The sequence below is a fragment of the Callithrix jacchus genome, chromosome 2, assembly GCF_049354715.1.
Source record: "Callithrix jacchus isolate 240 chromosome 2, calJac240_pri, whole genome shotgun sequence".
NCBI classification, from domain to species: Eukaryota; Metazoa; Chordata; class Mammalia; order Primates; family Cebidae; genus Callithrix; species Callithrix jacchus.
In genome coordinates, this window is record NC_133503.1 from 186,601,504 (window position 1) to 186,615,236 (window position 13,733).

General features: G+C 31.6%; 1 long non-coding RNA gene across 4 annotated transcripts in view; it reads right to left on the reverse strand.

The window, feature by feature from the left end:
- Window positions 1–740: 740 nt before the first annotated feature.
- LOC118151586 (uncharacterized) overlaps window positions 741–13,733 on the reverse strand; it is a 34,032-nt gene continuing 21,039 nt past the window's right edge. For 2 of the 4 annotated variants that reach the window (XR_004739976.3, XR_013532680.1), the window contains exons 4-5: window positions 8,434–8,506; window positions 741–2,633 (exon numbers count right to left, since the gene is read on the reverse strand). This is a non-coding gene — a long non-coding RNA (uncharacterized LOC118151586). Of the gene's footprint in view, window positions 2,634–2,927; window positions 3,251–8,433; window positions 8,507–13,733 lie in introns of those variants that run through there. The other 2 variants (XR_013532682.1, XR_013532681.1) reach the window with 1 other exon arrangement.

Consider the following 13,733-nt stretch of genomic DNA (forward strand, 5'->3'; position numbering starts at 1 on the left):
AACCAACCCAAATGCCCATCAATGATAGACTGGATAAAGAAAATGTGGCACATATACACTATGCAGCCATAAAAATACCTGGGGTGTGTTGGTGGGTGGTGGGTTAGGGGAGGGATAGCAGGGGGTGGGGAGATTGGGGAGGGATAACATTAGGAGAAATACCTAATGTAGGTGATGGGAGGATGGCGGCAGCAAACCACCATGGCATGCGTACACCTATGTAACAATCCTGCAAGATCTGCACATGTACCTCAGAACTTAAAGTAAAATTAAAAAAAAAATGCATCAAATGTTTGAATGTCTGCTGTGAGGCATACTTCAAATTATTTTAATTCTATAAATGATTACCCTAAGATTAATGATCTGTATAAAGTATCTAAATTGGAACGCTATAGGAGAAGAACAAAGCCATAAGGTAATAGTAATTCTATTGGGCTCTAGCAGCTGAAATAAAATCACATAAAGCAGATTTGGATGGTTATCATCCACATAAAATCCCTTAAGTGACTTCTCCCCCTCTCACCCTTTCTTTAAGCAACTTCCTCACACCATGTGGCCTAGGTGTCCTAGACATGTTAAGATATCCTAAGAGAATTGAAGAGTAAAACATATTTACAAATGACAAATCATTTGATGTTTTATTACATGAAATGAAAAACTAAAGCACAATCTGTGAAATCTAACAAGCTATGCATTGTGTAAGAATATGTCTTTTAAAAAAATTTTTTATCATTGGAACATTTATAAAAGAAATGATACAGACATAAATGCCATCCATGCAATCAGTTTAAGAAAAATTTTATAAAAATTTTCTTATTGTCTCATAAGTTTGTTAGACTTTATAAATACATACATGCTAATTAATGGCAATAGGCTATATTGCTGTTTTCCTTCATTTTCTACTATTCTTGAACCCATAAAGTAACTACTAGGGTCTTATCTGTTCAAAGTATCTCATTGTGAAAATAAAATCAGATCCTTATATAGTTCATTTGGTTGCAAAGTTAATTCTTTTATAAATAACCTAGTACAGGATAAATCTGTCAATCCACAGCTTTCATTAAATAATTTAAAGATTCATTTACCAATGCAAAAAACAAAGATCTTTTTAAGGAACAAAAGGTTATGTAAAGAACAAAATCAATTTTCCAATAAACATGTTAAGATCACAGTGAGGAAAGAAAAAATATTAAAATTATTTGTCAATGAAAATCTGGTATTCACTACATCTTTCTGTCAATATGAATGTCTCAGCATCAGTTTTGTTGGCTCACAAACAATATATTCATGCAATTTCACAGGATGTGGCACACAAATTAACTTTTATTTTTACCAATGAAGAAAAAACAGAAGTCTAATATATAAAAAATAAATTTGTACTAAGAAAACTCTGGTAATTCATTTTTAAAATATGTATTAATTTCTTTGTTGGAAGCACATTTTTTTCTGTAATAATATTTCTTATTCATTTCCTAAAACTACTTTTGCTAAAAAAAATTAAACCAAATATTAGTGTTCCTTACACTTATATTGTTATTGGAATCTCAATGAATAGTTTCCTCTGCTTTACTACTGAATAATTTTATGTGTGATTCACACTGATTGCAAACACTTTTCTTTTAATTATATACCCAAATAATGTTTTCTTAATTATTGCTGAGCTGAAATATTTAAATATTATTTAGGAAGTACTACTAGGGAATGATACCTTCAATTAAGATATGAGATATACAGCCAATTTTATTTCAGGTAGAACTTATGGAAAGCCTGCTCCTACTATATGTATTGTAATATGCCATAAGCATTTGTATCTCTGCTATTCAAAATGTATCAGAGAAAAATCTAAAAATGTTATTGCCTAAGTTTCCATGATTAAGTATTGGTCATATAAAAATTCAAAGTAAGGTTTTCTCACTTTCATTTTCCTGTTTTGACTTTTCCTAATAACAACAAATTTGTCAGTTAAACTGTCTCTAAGGTTGAAGACATGATTGTTGAGCTATCACAATATAGAATAATGTACCGAAATAAAGAAATTGCTCGGTGAGGCAATTCAAACTTAAAGGGCAGCAACAAACTAAAATTTCTCTTTAATTCAATTATATATTAAAAAGTAAAAACATAATGGGAAATAGTAAACATAGCAGCATGCTTTAGAAAGGCAATTGCATTTATAATCCATGGGGAGCATATAGCTGCCATCTGAGGATCTTAAGATTTCATACGGGAGGCTATCAAAGGTAACCTAGGTATCAATGTGTTTTCTATGTTCTTTTAACTTGTGTTAAACAAAACAATCTAAAGATTGAGACATTAAAATGAAATGTAAATTATTAAACCTTTTGGAAAATGTATTGTGATTTTTTTTCTGATCCTCATTTAGCCGTTAAATTATTTTTACGTACTAAAATCATCTGTAAAAACAGAAATTAGACTTATTTTGAAAATGTATTAGAGTAATTAAAATAATCATGGAAGAGTTTGATTGGTTATAATATACTTTACATAAGATTTATAAAAGCCGATACTTTTTACCAACTACATACTCTGAGTAATGTCTTGCTCTGAATAATAATAGTGAACAACAAATATAAATATTAATATATAGCTCATACCTTCACAGACTTCAGTATCTATAGAAAGAGATGAGAAAAATATATATCAAGTATCAAGAATGGAATATTATACTGTATAAATATTTTTGACTTTATAGTTGAATAGTTCAGAAGACTGAATGATTAATTTGTCATAATTTGAAAATAAAAGAGCATACTTAAAACTACATGTAAGCTTTTTTTTAGAAAATATGGGTCAGAAACAAGAAAGAACACATGTTCTATTTGCATGTCAAATGTAGTATCATTATGACTTTTACAATATTATATATATCATATAAATATATATAAAATCAAAGGGTTTATGTTTCATGTCATTTTATTTTTATTCTGCCCTATCAACTTTTAAATCTTATTTGAGAAACATTTTGTTTGGAAGTAATAACAAGTTTATTGAAAGCAAAACCGAAGATTTATATCTTCTCATACTGAAGAAAAAAGGCAATTTTTATCTAGCTCATCATCTTTATAGAATTTAGATATCCCTTCTTTCAATCCTTAAAAATATTATGAGATATATTTTTATAAATACATATTGGTCACAAGTAGTTTCTTGATGATAAACATGAGATCCTGGTATGCTCTAATATTTCTTTCGGTACTCAGTTGAAATGTTTGATTTTTTAAGATGCTCTCTAGAAAAAAAATTACAGAATGCCTTTAGAATATAAATGATTAAAAGTTCTTGAAAGGAGACATGCTTATATTTATTATGTTGTTTGAACTTTCAACTTTTTTTATTAAAAATCTTTACAGCTCAAATTTTGCTAGTGCATCACTAGAAAAATAAAGATTTTAAATTTAAAAAAAAAAGCTTTAGAGTTCAAAAACAAAAGGAAATATAAAATGACCGCCAAAGGTAACACAATGAACAAAATATAATTGTTGGCAAATTAACATAAGTGGATGAGATGACCTTGCCTGTTATAGTGGTGCTTGTGTCCATGTATTTATACCAGTAGCATTATGATATGCAAAAAATATAACAGTTTACCAGAACCATTACTGAATATATGGTGTCATAGCTTTTTATTAAATGTGTCTCTATGGTAAATGGTCAGGCAGCTTAATACATTTGTAGTCCAATCTGAATATGAAATATGGAAGACAGATCTATTCCAACTATATTTTTATAATGCATTTACTGTATATGCAAAACTCTATTAGTATTGTTTAAGTTCAATGGGTACAGAAGAAATTAATGAAACAATATAGGATTCACGTTTTAATAGTTATTTTCATAGGAAACACTAATTATATTTGAATAAAAGCAAAAATTAAAATTTTTAGCCACATATCTGAAGCTGGCACTCATAAAAGCGTTTCAGTTTTCATGAAATAATAAGAACAAGAAATGTTCTACCTGAGAGAGCCAAGATATAAGACTACCTTGGATTTGATTCTCTGCTTCATCAAAAATTTGAGGACTTCATAAATACATTTGGAATATCCCTTTCAAGGTTGTGATATTGAACAACCAGAGAATTCTTTTCCTTCAAATAATTTTCTATTCCTACTGGTGAAGAGAGCTCCCAACAGAAATTAGACGAAGACAAATGCCCTTAGAAACAAGAATAATTGAGGAGAGAAAGATCTCAGCAAGTGTGAAAATCTCTAAAAAAGAAAAAAGCAATAAGCTGAAAGAAATCCATTCCTTGAGAAAATGAATAAAAAATTGACATCAGAGAAACATCAAGTGAATATGCTCTAGGGAACTTGCTTGGAAAAAAAAATAAAAAGAAATAAATTCAGTTGAAGAAAACATTTTGGAAAACAATAGATATGAAACTAAATAACTTATTTCACTTCTTGTTTCACTACAAAGAGTAACCTCTGATCTTCAAGTCCAAAGAATTAAATGTTTTATACATTCTGAATTGAGAGCTATTATTTCCCAGCAGGGGTTCTGTTTTCAAATGTTTCTCTTACTAAAAAAAAAGAAAAAAAAAAAAAGAAGATATCTATAAAATAATAGATACTACTGTAATTTGCCTACAGCTTGGCTAAACATTGAGGATGTTTGTTCTTTGTTGTATGCTGGATCTTTCTCTCATCTTTATCACTAACTTAAGGTTTTCCCCAAGAGAAGATTTTTTTTTTTAATAAAACATAAAATGATAATTTTGTTTTTCCAAAATGTAAGCTTTTAACTGTGTGCTATATTTATAATTCTCTAGGATGTTGGAAAATTATCAGGATGTTTCCTTAATGTTTATAAGTTTCTAGAATATTGGGAAATTGTCAGGACATTTAATATATAACATAAATTTGAAATTTGAAATGTACTATAAATTAACAGTTGATTCTATTTATTGAAAAATTTTCATCTGAAAGATTTGTATATAATTATCTTAGATAAATTATCTCACTTTTTAATTACAGTAATGTGATCATTATTCACATTTTATAGAAATGGAAGCTGAATTTAGAAATACATCTATAACAAAGTTAATACTGATATAATGACAAGTAAATAAAGTTATATATAAATGTATGTGTATATAAAAATAAAATGTTTTTAGTCACAAGAAGAAGCACAGTCTAGGAAAAACTAAAACTGCAAAAAAAAATTAAATAATTTCAAAATAAAATTTGTTCCTCTGCTCTGTGTTCTGCTTCTTCTTCTAGGACTGGCTAATAACCTGTCATTGTCAGAGGCATGTGAACCAAAGCAACTCCATCTTGAATAGGGGCTGGGTAAAATGAGGCTGAGATCTACTGGACTGCATTTCCAGACAGTTAAGGCTTTCTTAGTCATAGGATGAAATAGGAGGTTGGCACAAGATACAGGTCATAAAGACCTTGCTAATAAAACTGGCTGCAGTAAATAAGCCGGCTAAAACCCATCAAAACCAAGATGGTGACCTTAGTGACCTCTGGTTGTCCTCATTGCTACACTCCCACCAGCTCCGTGAGAGTTTACGAATGCCATGGCAACATGTAGAAATTACCCTGTATCATCTAAAAAGGGGAGACAATAATAATCCACCCTGTGATTAGCATATAATCAAATAACCATAAAAACGGGCAACCAGCAGTCCTTGGGGCAGCTCTGTCTATGGAGTAGCCATGCTTTATTCCTTTACATTCCTAATAAACTTGCTTTCACTTTACAGACTTGTCTTGAATTCTTGCATAAGACATAAGAGCCCTTGCTTGGAATCTGGAATGGGACGTCTTTTGGTAACGTCATGACTAGAGAAAGTTGTCAATGTTCTCGAAATTTTACATGGCAAATTTTAAACATAAAAGCAACTCAATACACTTCTGGCTTTACATACAAGATATTTGTTTTATTCTAGTACTGCACAGGAGTCTTGGAAAGTAGACTAAAAGCCTGGCCTAAAATTAGGCAAAATCCCCCACAGTCCCAGAGTGCTTAGTAAACAATTCCTGCCTTAAGCATGCTTCCATTCTCCTCAATGACATAGCTACAAAATTTGGAAGCCATCTGAAACATTGGGCTAAAGCGTTTGGCTGGAAACGGTAACATGCCAGTAAAATTGGCCATGCTTAAAGGGCTACAATGATAGAAAGGCAACAGGCTTCTCATTGTAACATAAGAAATATAATTTAGAACAGGTTCAGGACAACTATTAAATATCAATATCTGGATGGAAAGACATAATCAGTCCTTCCTTCTATTTACTTGACAAAATAATGGGAAACACTTCTTGTAGATCATAACATCACGAGGAGGCATCTGTCATTCTATTATACATAGTATCTGGCATACATGAAAAAATTATATGTACAAAGAGGAGAAAATATATGACCAACATGAAGAGACAAGCTAGATAATAGTTAATAGAAAATACAGATATTAGACTTATTAGCAAAGAAATTAAATACAAAATTGTTCATTGTGCTCCAGAAAATATTAAAAATGGACTTTACAGAAAAAAACGACAGAGTTTCAAAAGAGAATTGCAATCTCAAAAAATGAATCCCGAACTGAAATATAAAATATCTGAAATTATGAAAGATCAGTGAGTTCAACATTTCAGATATCCCAGAACACAGAACATTGGAACTTGAAGAGGGAGTAATAGGAAATACTCAAAGGGAAGCACAAAGAAAAAGAAAAGAGAAGAACAGAGTGAGAACCATGCAAGATGTGTTGAGAAGTTCTAGCATACATATACACGGAATTCCAGAAATAAGAGATGGCATGGGGCAAAAATAAAATGTAAAATAATAATGATTGAGAATTCTACATAACAACGGAAAGACAACAATCCACAAAAACAAGAAATCCCGCAGATAAACACAACAGAGAAACGCCAACCAAGATAAACACGTGGAGCCGTATCTATATGCAGGAAATCTAACTAGACCAAGTAAAACTGCTGACTGCCAAAGGAAAAAAAGACAAAGAAAACCTTAAAACTAGACCGAGAACTTGTTTCAACGTAGGATGTGGGAAGAAATGACACCTTGGCTCTGAGAATAACCTATCAAACATACCCCACAACGAGCCTGAGGATGCAGAGAATACTAAATAATGTAAATGTTAAGAGTAAGGAGAGAATCCAAAAGAAGGCTCATGTCTGCTTTCATCCCTGGCTGAGCAGCTCATGGAGGCGGCAGAAGTCAAAGGAGATAAGAAGGAACCAGCCAAACTCCCAATGCATTTTTAATGACCAACTGAGTCTGACATGAAGCTGTAGAATCCCAAAGATCCACAGAAGTAAAATGTGCACAACTTGCCAACTCTTGGCCTTCACTGCTTAGTCTAATGGAAGTTCGTGGCCAAACTGAGACCATAAACTGATATAAGGCTGCTGAGGCGTGGCCTGCATATCCTGCTGAGGACTAACTCAGGACTGCAAAACTAGGAGAAACCTGGAGAGAGTACCTAAGGCTGGAGCAGAAGTAGATCTGAAGGAGAGCCACACTGTGGCACAGATGGACAGGCATGAAGAGGGCTGAGGGCAGCGAGGAAATGCTAAGAAAAGCCTTCAGAGGAACTCTGGACACAGCTCTCTGAGACTGAGAAAAGCAAACAATAAAACATGCTACTAAAATAATAAAAGAAATACATTTCTCAAAAAATTATATTGCATCCAATTGATAGAAGAATAGTTTAGTGTCTATCTAGTATCTAGTAATTAAATTCAGTACTAAAAAGCTTCTAGCAAAAAAAAAAAAAAATCAAAGCACTGATGACATCATTACTAAAGAAAAATAAAGCTACTGACTTCTTTTCAAGGCCATATAGTCTTAATTCAAAAACCTTATAAGCGCATTCAAGAGAGCAAAGTTTTAGACCATTCTTTCTCAGAAAGATTAAAAAGAATGCAAAATATAAACAAATGGAACCTTGATATATATGAAAAAGCCAATATATCATAGCCAAGTGGTATTTATTTTATTTTTTAAAGTTTTATTCCATTCTTGTTTAAAAATAATCAAAATAATTACTACATTTAGTAATATTGAGGCCACCATAAATTTAAGCATGTCACACGACTTGAGTAGATATGCAGAATACAAATGTTACACAAAGGACTTTGATTCTGAACACTTTTTAATATAAATATGTACAGAACAAATTTATATGATAACTTTAATATGTGTTAAGATAGAGCATTGAATTAAAAAAAGTGTATAATTAAAAATATATTTAGCAAAATATATCTCCTACACACAATAAATGAATGAATGAATGAATGAAGAAAATAAATAAATGCAACTATCACAAACATCATTCTCTAAGCTAAACTACTAGCAGTTTAAGCCTATAAATGGACACAAGGCAAGTGTAAAAATAAAAAGATACAAGAATCATTTGCAAATAAAATAATAATATACCTACCATTCCATCTGGATTAATCTGTTTTAGCAAAATCTCTGCATTCAAGGTAAATAGATAAAATCAATTTTCTTATCTGCCAGCAGAAAACAAATAGAAATAAAATGTAATAAAAAGTATTTATAACAGAATTAAGAAGACCCTGCAAACAAAAATAATTAGAACTCTACCCCTAAAATGAAATTCTGTCATTAAAAAAAAGAAAGACTAAAATAGATTGAGGAATATAATTTATTCGTGAATTGACTATTACAAACATTTCCATTTTACATAAATTCATCTATAAAATTGATCAAGCAAAATTTCATTAAGTTAACAGTTTTATTGTCATTATTATAAGTTCAATGACCCAAATATACTGAATATGATTAAAGCATAAATCTGGAGGACTTATAATACTAATTGACGTATTGTAAAGTCAGATTACTATTACAGTATAATAGTGCAATTATATATTGACCAATGGCAAAGAACAGAGTATATGAAGAAAACAATGCTATAAAGTCATATCCTGAAACACAATAAAGATAGCACATTCTTCCTAATAAATGATGCCAAGTTAGCTTGATATCCAGTACTTCTTTTCCTTAGTGATGGACTACATGAGGAAGGAATTTGAAGGGAGCAATGGTACCGTAGTCATGTAAGACACACACACACAAAAAAACAAAAACTGAACTTACCTAAAGCCTTTTTACATATTTATACAATATACTGGTTTCAAGATTTGTTCCTCTATGATAGATCATCCATACTTTATGCAGGATGACCCTTTGGAATATAATTTTTGTACAATTATTTATTCCTTGCCTGTAGACTTCTGTGGTTAGAAAAAAATCACTACATTTTAAATTTCAAATCTCATTCTTAAAGCATCGAGAGAAAAGATATCTGCTTAGGATATCTTATTTGTGTAATATAGTAAAATTTAATACAATAAAGTGTTATTCAAAAATATTACACATATCTGAGGTTCTTATACTCAAATACCTGTTTAGATGTTTCACTTTCATAATGTGTGCAAGAATTGTTACATGTGATTTTACTAATTTATAATTTACTAAGGATTTAATTTACTAAATGTAATTTACTAATATTATAATTTTGCTATTGTATTAAATTTTACTGTCTATCATCTGCAGTGGCCTGAGGTAGAAATCTACCTCAAAGCTCCATCGCTTTTAATTTTGAATTGGAATGGGCTATTGAGTTGACAAAATATTGTTAACCAAATCAAAGAGAAACTTAAGGAGAAAGTTAGCCTAAGCACTGACTTTAGACAAAGTTTCTAAGACTCCTTTGTTCTTTTCCCTTCTGGTCATTTTCTAGTGTCTCAGAATCCTCAGACCCTTCCAACTTTACTTATGAACAGATGCAACATCACAAGTAGAGATGTTCCAGACAGCTGAGATAATGCATCAGTAAGCAGTGTGCTACCTAGAATCAGCATCAAATTTCTATGACTGAGTGATCAGAAAGTTCTAAAAGCATTTTTTAGTTTTACAAATCATGACTTCATAGTTTATAATTAAATTACCTTAATATTTTATTCTTAAATTACTCATTTATGTATAACTTAATTACATGTTTACAAATATTGAAAGAGTATTGCTATTTTTAAAGAGGTAGTGATCAAATTACATTAGAAACAACTAAGGAGTTTGCCATCTTTGATAAATTATCAATTCAATCACTTCTAGAGAATGATTTTCTCACTTTTTATAATCAATTTTTGAATATGACATTTTAAAGTGAAACCTCAGTTATTTTATCATAAATCCCTAAAAGTAATCTATTTAGTAAATATAAATTAATTTTAAAAATATTTCTAGTGCTACATAGATGACAAGAAAGGAAAGGGCTCTACAGGAAATAAAGATAACATAAAAGTTCTAACAATCAACATTTCAAAATATATATTGATAAAATTGCCTGAAACCTATATGAAAGTGATCAGGTACAACACTGTAAGATACCTCTCCACCCATAGATTCTCTGTTTTTCTCTTTCCCTCCCTTTCTCTGACTCTGACATACACACACACACCCACATGCATGCACACGCATGCGCACGTGCACACACGCACACACACACACACTTACACATTAGTCTGTTGACAACTTTAACATTTTATTTAAAAAATCCCCAATGAACTATTTTCTGGGGCCCTGTAACCCACGTTAGAACCAAGCAAAGAAATACAAAAACACAACGGAAGTTTAACATATATTATCACTGATACAATCAAATGTATAATAATACGAAAGAAAACTTTCCAAAACTGATAGAAACTCAGGTGCCTTTGAAAAACTTGAAAAGAAATGAATTCCCTTACGGGAGAGGCTTTGATTTTGAAAGCACCTGAAAATCCCTTGACACATAGAAGGCACAGGATAAATATTTATAGAAAAATATTAATGAGTAAATGAATAAATGAGCAAATGAAAAATTGAATAAAAGCATACAAAAATGAAGTTTGAAATGTTAGCCAACTATATTTCATATGTAACAATTTTTGCAAACATTATGAAAGCAAAACATCTAAACAGGTATTTCAGTATAAGAACCTAAGATAAGAGTAATATTTTTCAATGATTAGTTCATTGTATTAAATTTTACTATGGAGAAACACTTTTATTCTTCTAGATCAATTTATTGCATATTTTAGAAGTCTTTCATGAATGTTTATCTTTCCACAGTTTCTATTGTTAGGAATAATTTGATTTATCTTGCTTTAAAAATAACTTCTTAATTATGTCATTTACTTGCTGCCTTTATTATGATAACCTGTAAACACTCAGTGACAAAATATCTGATTAACATATGTATCTATGAAAGTGATTAAAGAAGAAAAGTCAATTGGTAACATGAGCAGTCTGGTATGTAGACAGTAATAAAGCTATATAGAAATGGAACAAACTTGCTCATCCTTAGAGTATAATTGCATAGTGTTATATAAAGCTACCTCTTTGAAATACAAACTAGGATAGCAATTTTTGTTTGTGCTAAAAATACAATAAAAAGCTGAGTAGACCTCAACGTTCGATGTCTATAATTTCCCCTCAGATCAAAAGTATATTCCAGGCACATGGTACAAGCCGTTGATAGATCTATCATTCTGGGTTCTGGAGGACAGTGGCCCTCTTCTCACAGCTCCACTAGGCTATACTATATTAGTCTGTTTTCCATACTGCTGTAAAGAACTGCACAAGACTGGGTAATTTATAAAGAAAATAGCTTTAATTGACTCAGTTTAGCATGGCTTAGGAGGCCTCAGGAAACTTAAAATCATGGTGGAAGGTGAAGGAGAAGCAAGGCACCAGGAAGAAATGCCAAGCAAAGGGAGAAGAGCTCATTATAAAACCACCAGATCTCGTGAGAACTCACTCACTATCATAAGAACAGCATGGGGGAACCACCCTTCTGATTCAATTACCTCCACATGGTCTCTCCCTTGACACATGAGGATTATGAGTATTGTGGGGATTACAATTCAAGATGAGATTTTGTGTGGGAACACAGCAAAATCACATCAGGCCGCACTGGTGAAACATGAGAGAAAGGAGGAATAATTCAAGGGAATTAAATAACCTGGATCACTTCCTGCCAGGTCACTTAAACACTTAAAAACAGTTTTTTGAATGCAACTTCCTCACCTTGTCTAGGAGTAGCTAAGGCCACCCATTGTTACTAAACTAAGGGTACTCTGTTACCACTTCCCAATTTTCTAAAAGCCTACCCATTCACCTGTACACAGCCAATTTATCCACTCACCACAAATTACCTATCTTGAGTGTTCATACTTCTGCTGGAAGTCTGACTGACAAGATAACACTTTCATATGTGTTCTTATACGTGGAAGTCAGCAGATGACTTTCAAGGCCTTATACTACAATTAAGGAACTTTAATCATACTAGCAGAAATTTTATGAAATATTCAGTGCGTGCTCTTCGATTAGTTTCCAACTTTCAATATAGTCATGAATACATATATTACATAATTCCTCTTTAAAGATTAAATGGTGATCAATCAATAGTAGTTCAATTGATATGGTTGTTATTCATAAAAATGGAGCTGCCTTTCTATATATACTAGTTTTCTTTAAAGCACAACTTAAACATTCCATTTGGGTTTCTTCATGAGTGACAATTTCTATTTAAGAGACAAACTAGATTCGTAATCTGATACTACATAAAAACTTATCTTAAATTTAATTCCTTAAAACGACAACAAGAATTTAGTATTTGCTTATGAATTTGCAATTTAAGATGTTTAGTGGTGTGGTTGTTCCTTTTGTTTTTTTTTTTTTTTTTTTTTTGAGATGGAGTTTCGCTCTTGTTATGCAGGCTGGAGTGCAATGGCGCGATCTCGGCTCACCGCAACCTCCGCCTCCTGGGTTCAGCCAATTCTCCTGCCTCAGCCTCCTGAGTAGCTAGAATTACAGGCACATGCCACCATGCCCAGAAAATTTTTTGTATTTTTAGTAGAGATGGGGTTTCACCATGTTGACCAGGATGGTCTCGATCTCCTGACCTCGTGATCCACCCGCCTCAGCCTCCCAAAGTGCTGGGATTACAGGCTTGATAGTGTGGTTGTTCTAAAGCTGGACTGGCCTGAGCTCACTCATGGTCCTGTATTTATTTGATTGGAACTCTTCTGGGACTACACAGTCTAAAATGTCAACCATATTTCAAGAATGTTGATTCTGGCTGCCAGTTGACCCTCCCTCTATCTTCCTCTCTACATGAAATGTCTAATCATTTTCCCTTTGTGAGAAACTACTCTGAAATATATGATTATGACTTACTGATATTTCCCCTTTCTTAAAGATTTTAATTACTAGTTACAGATATATGAATATTACTACTACAGAAATGCACTTATTGGGAAATTTTGGGGATGTGCTATTTGTATTTTACATAAATTAGATCTTTTCTGTTCATCTACATATTCAAGATCATGGAGTATGATATAAAGTGATAAGAATGACCAGAAGAAATGGAAATATTTTGTAGTAATTTTAAAAATGGAAACCTAAATATAAAACATTATTTAACCTACAGGATGTATAGAGAAAAGTTTCTATTTTATTTCATGTTACTGTAAATTCATATTATAACAACAAAAATAATAATTTTGTTAGGAATTTCCTGTATTAATCTAAACAACAATTAGATGAGTACTAATATATTAAAATTCTAAAAGTTTGAAAAATTTGGGTCCACTGTATTCCATCATTGGCTGAATACTCAACTACAAAGATATAAGAGTAAGCCCAACGGTCAGGTATAAGAAGAAAGGC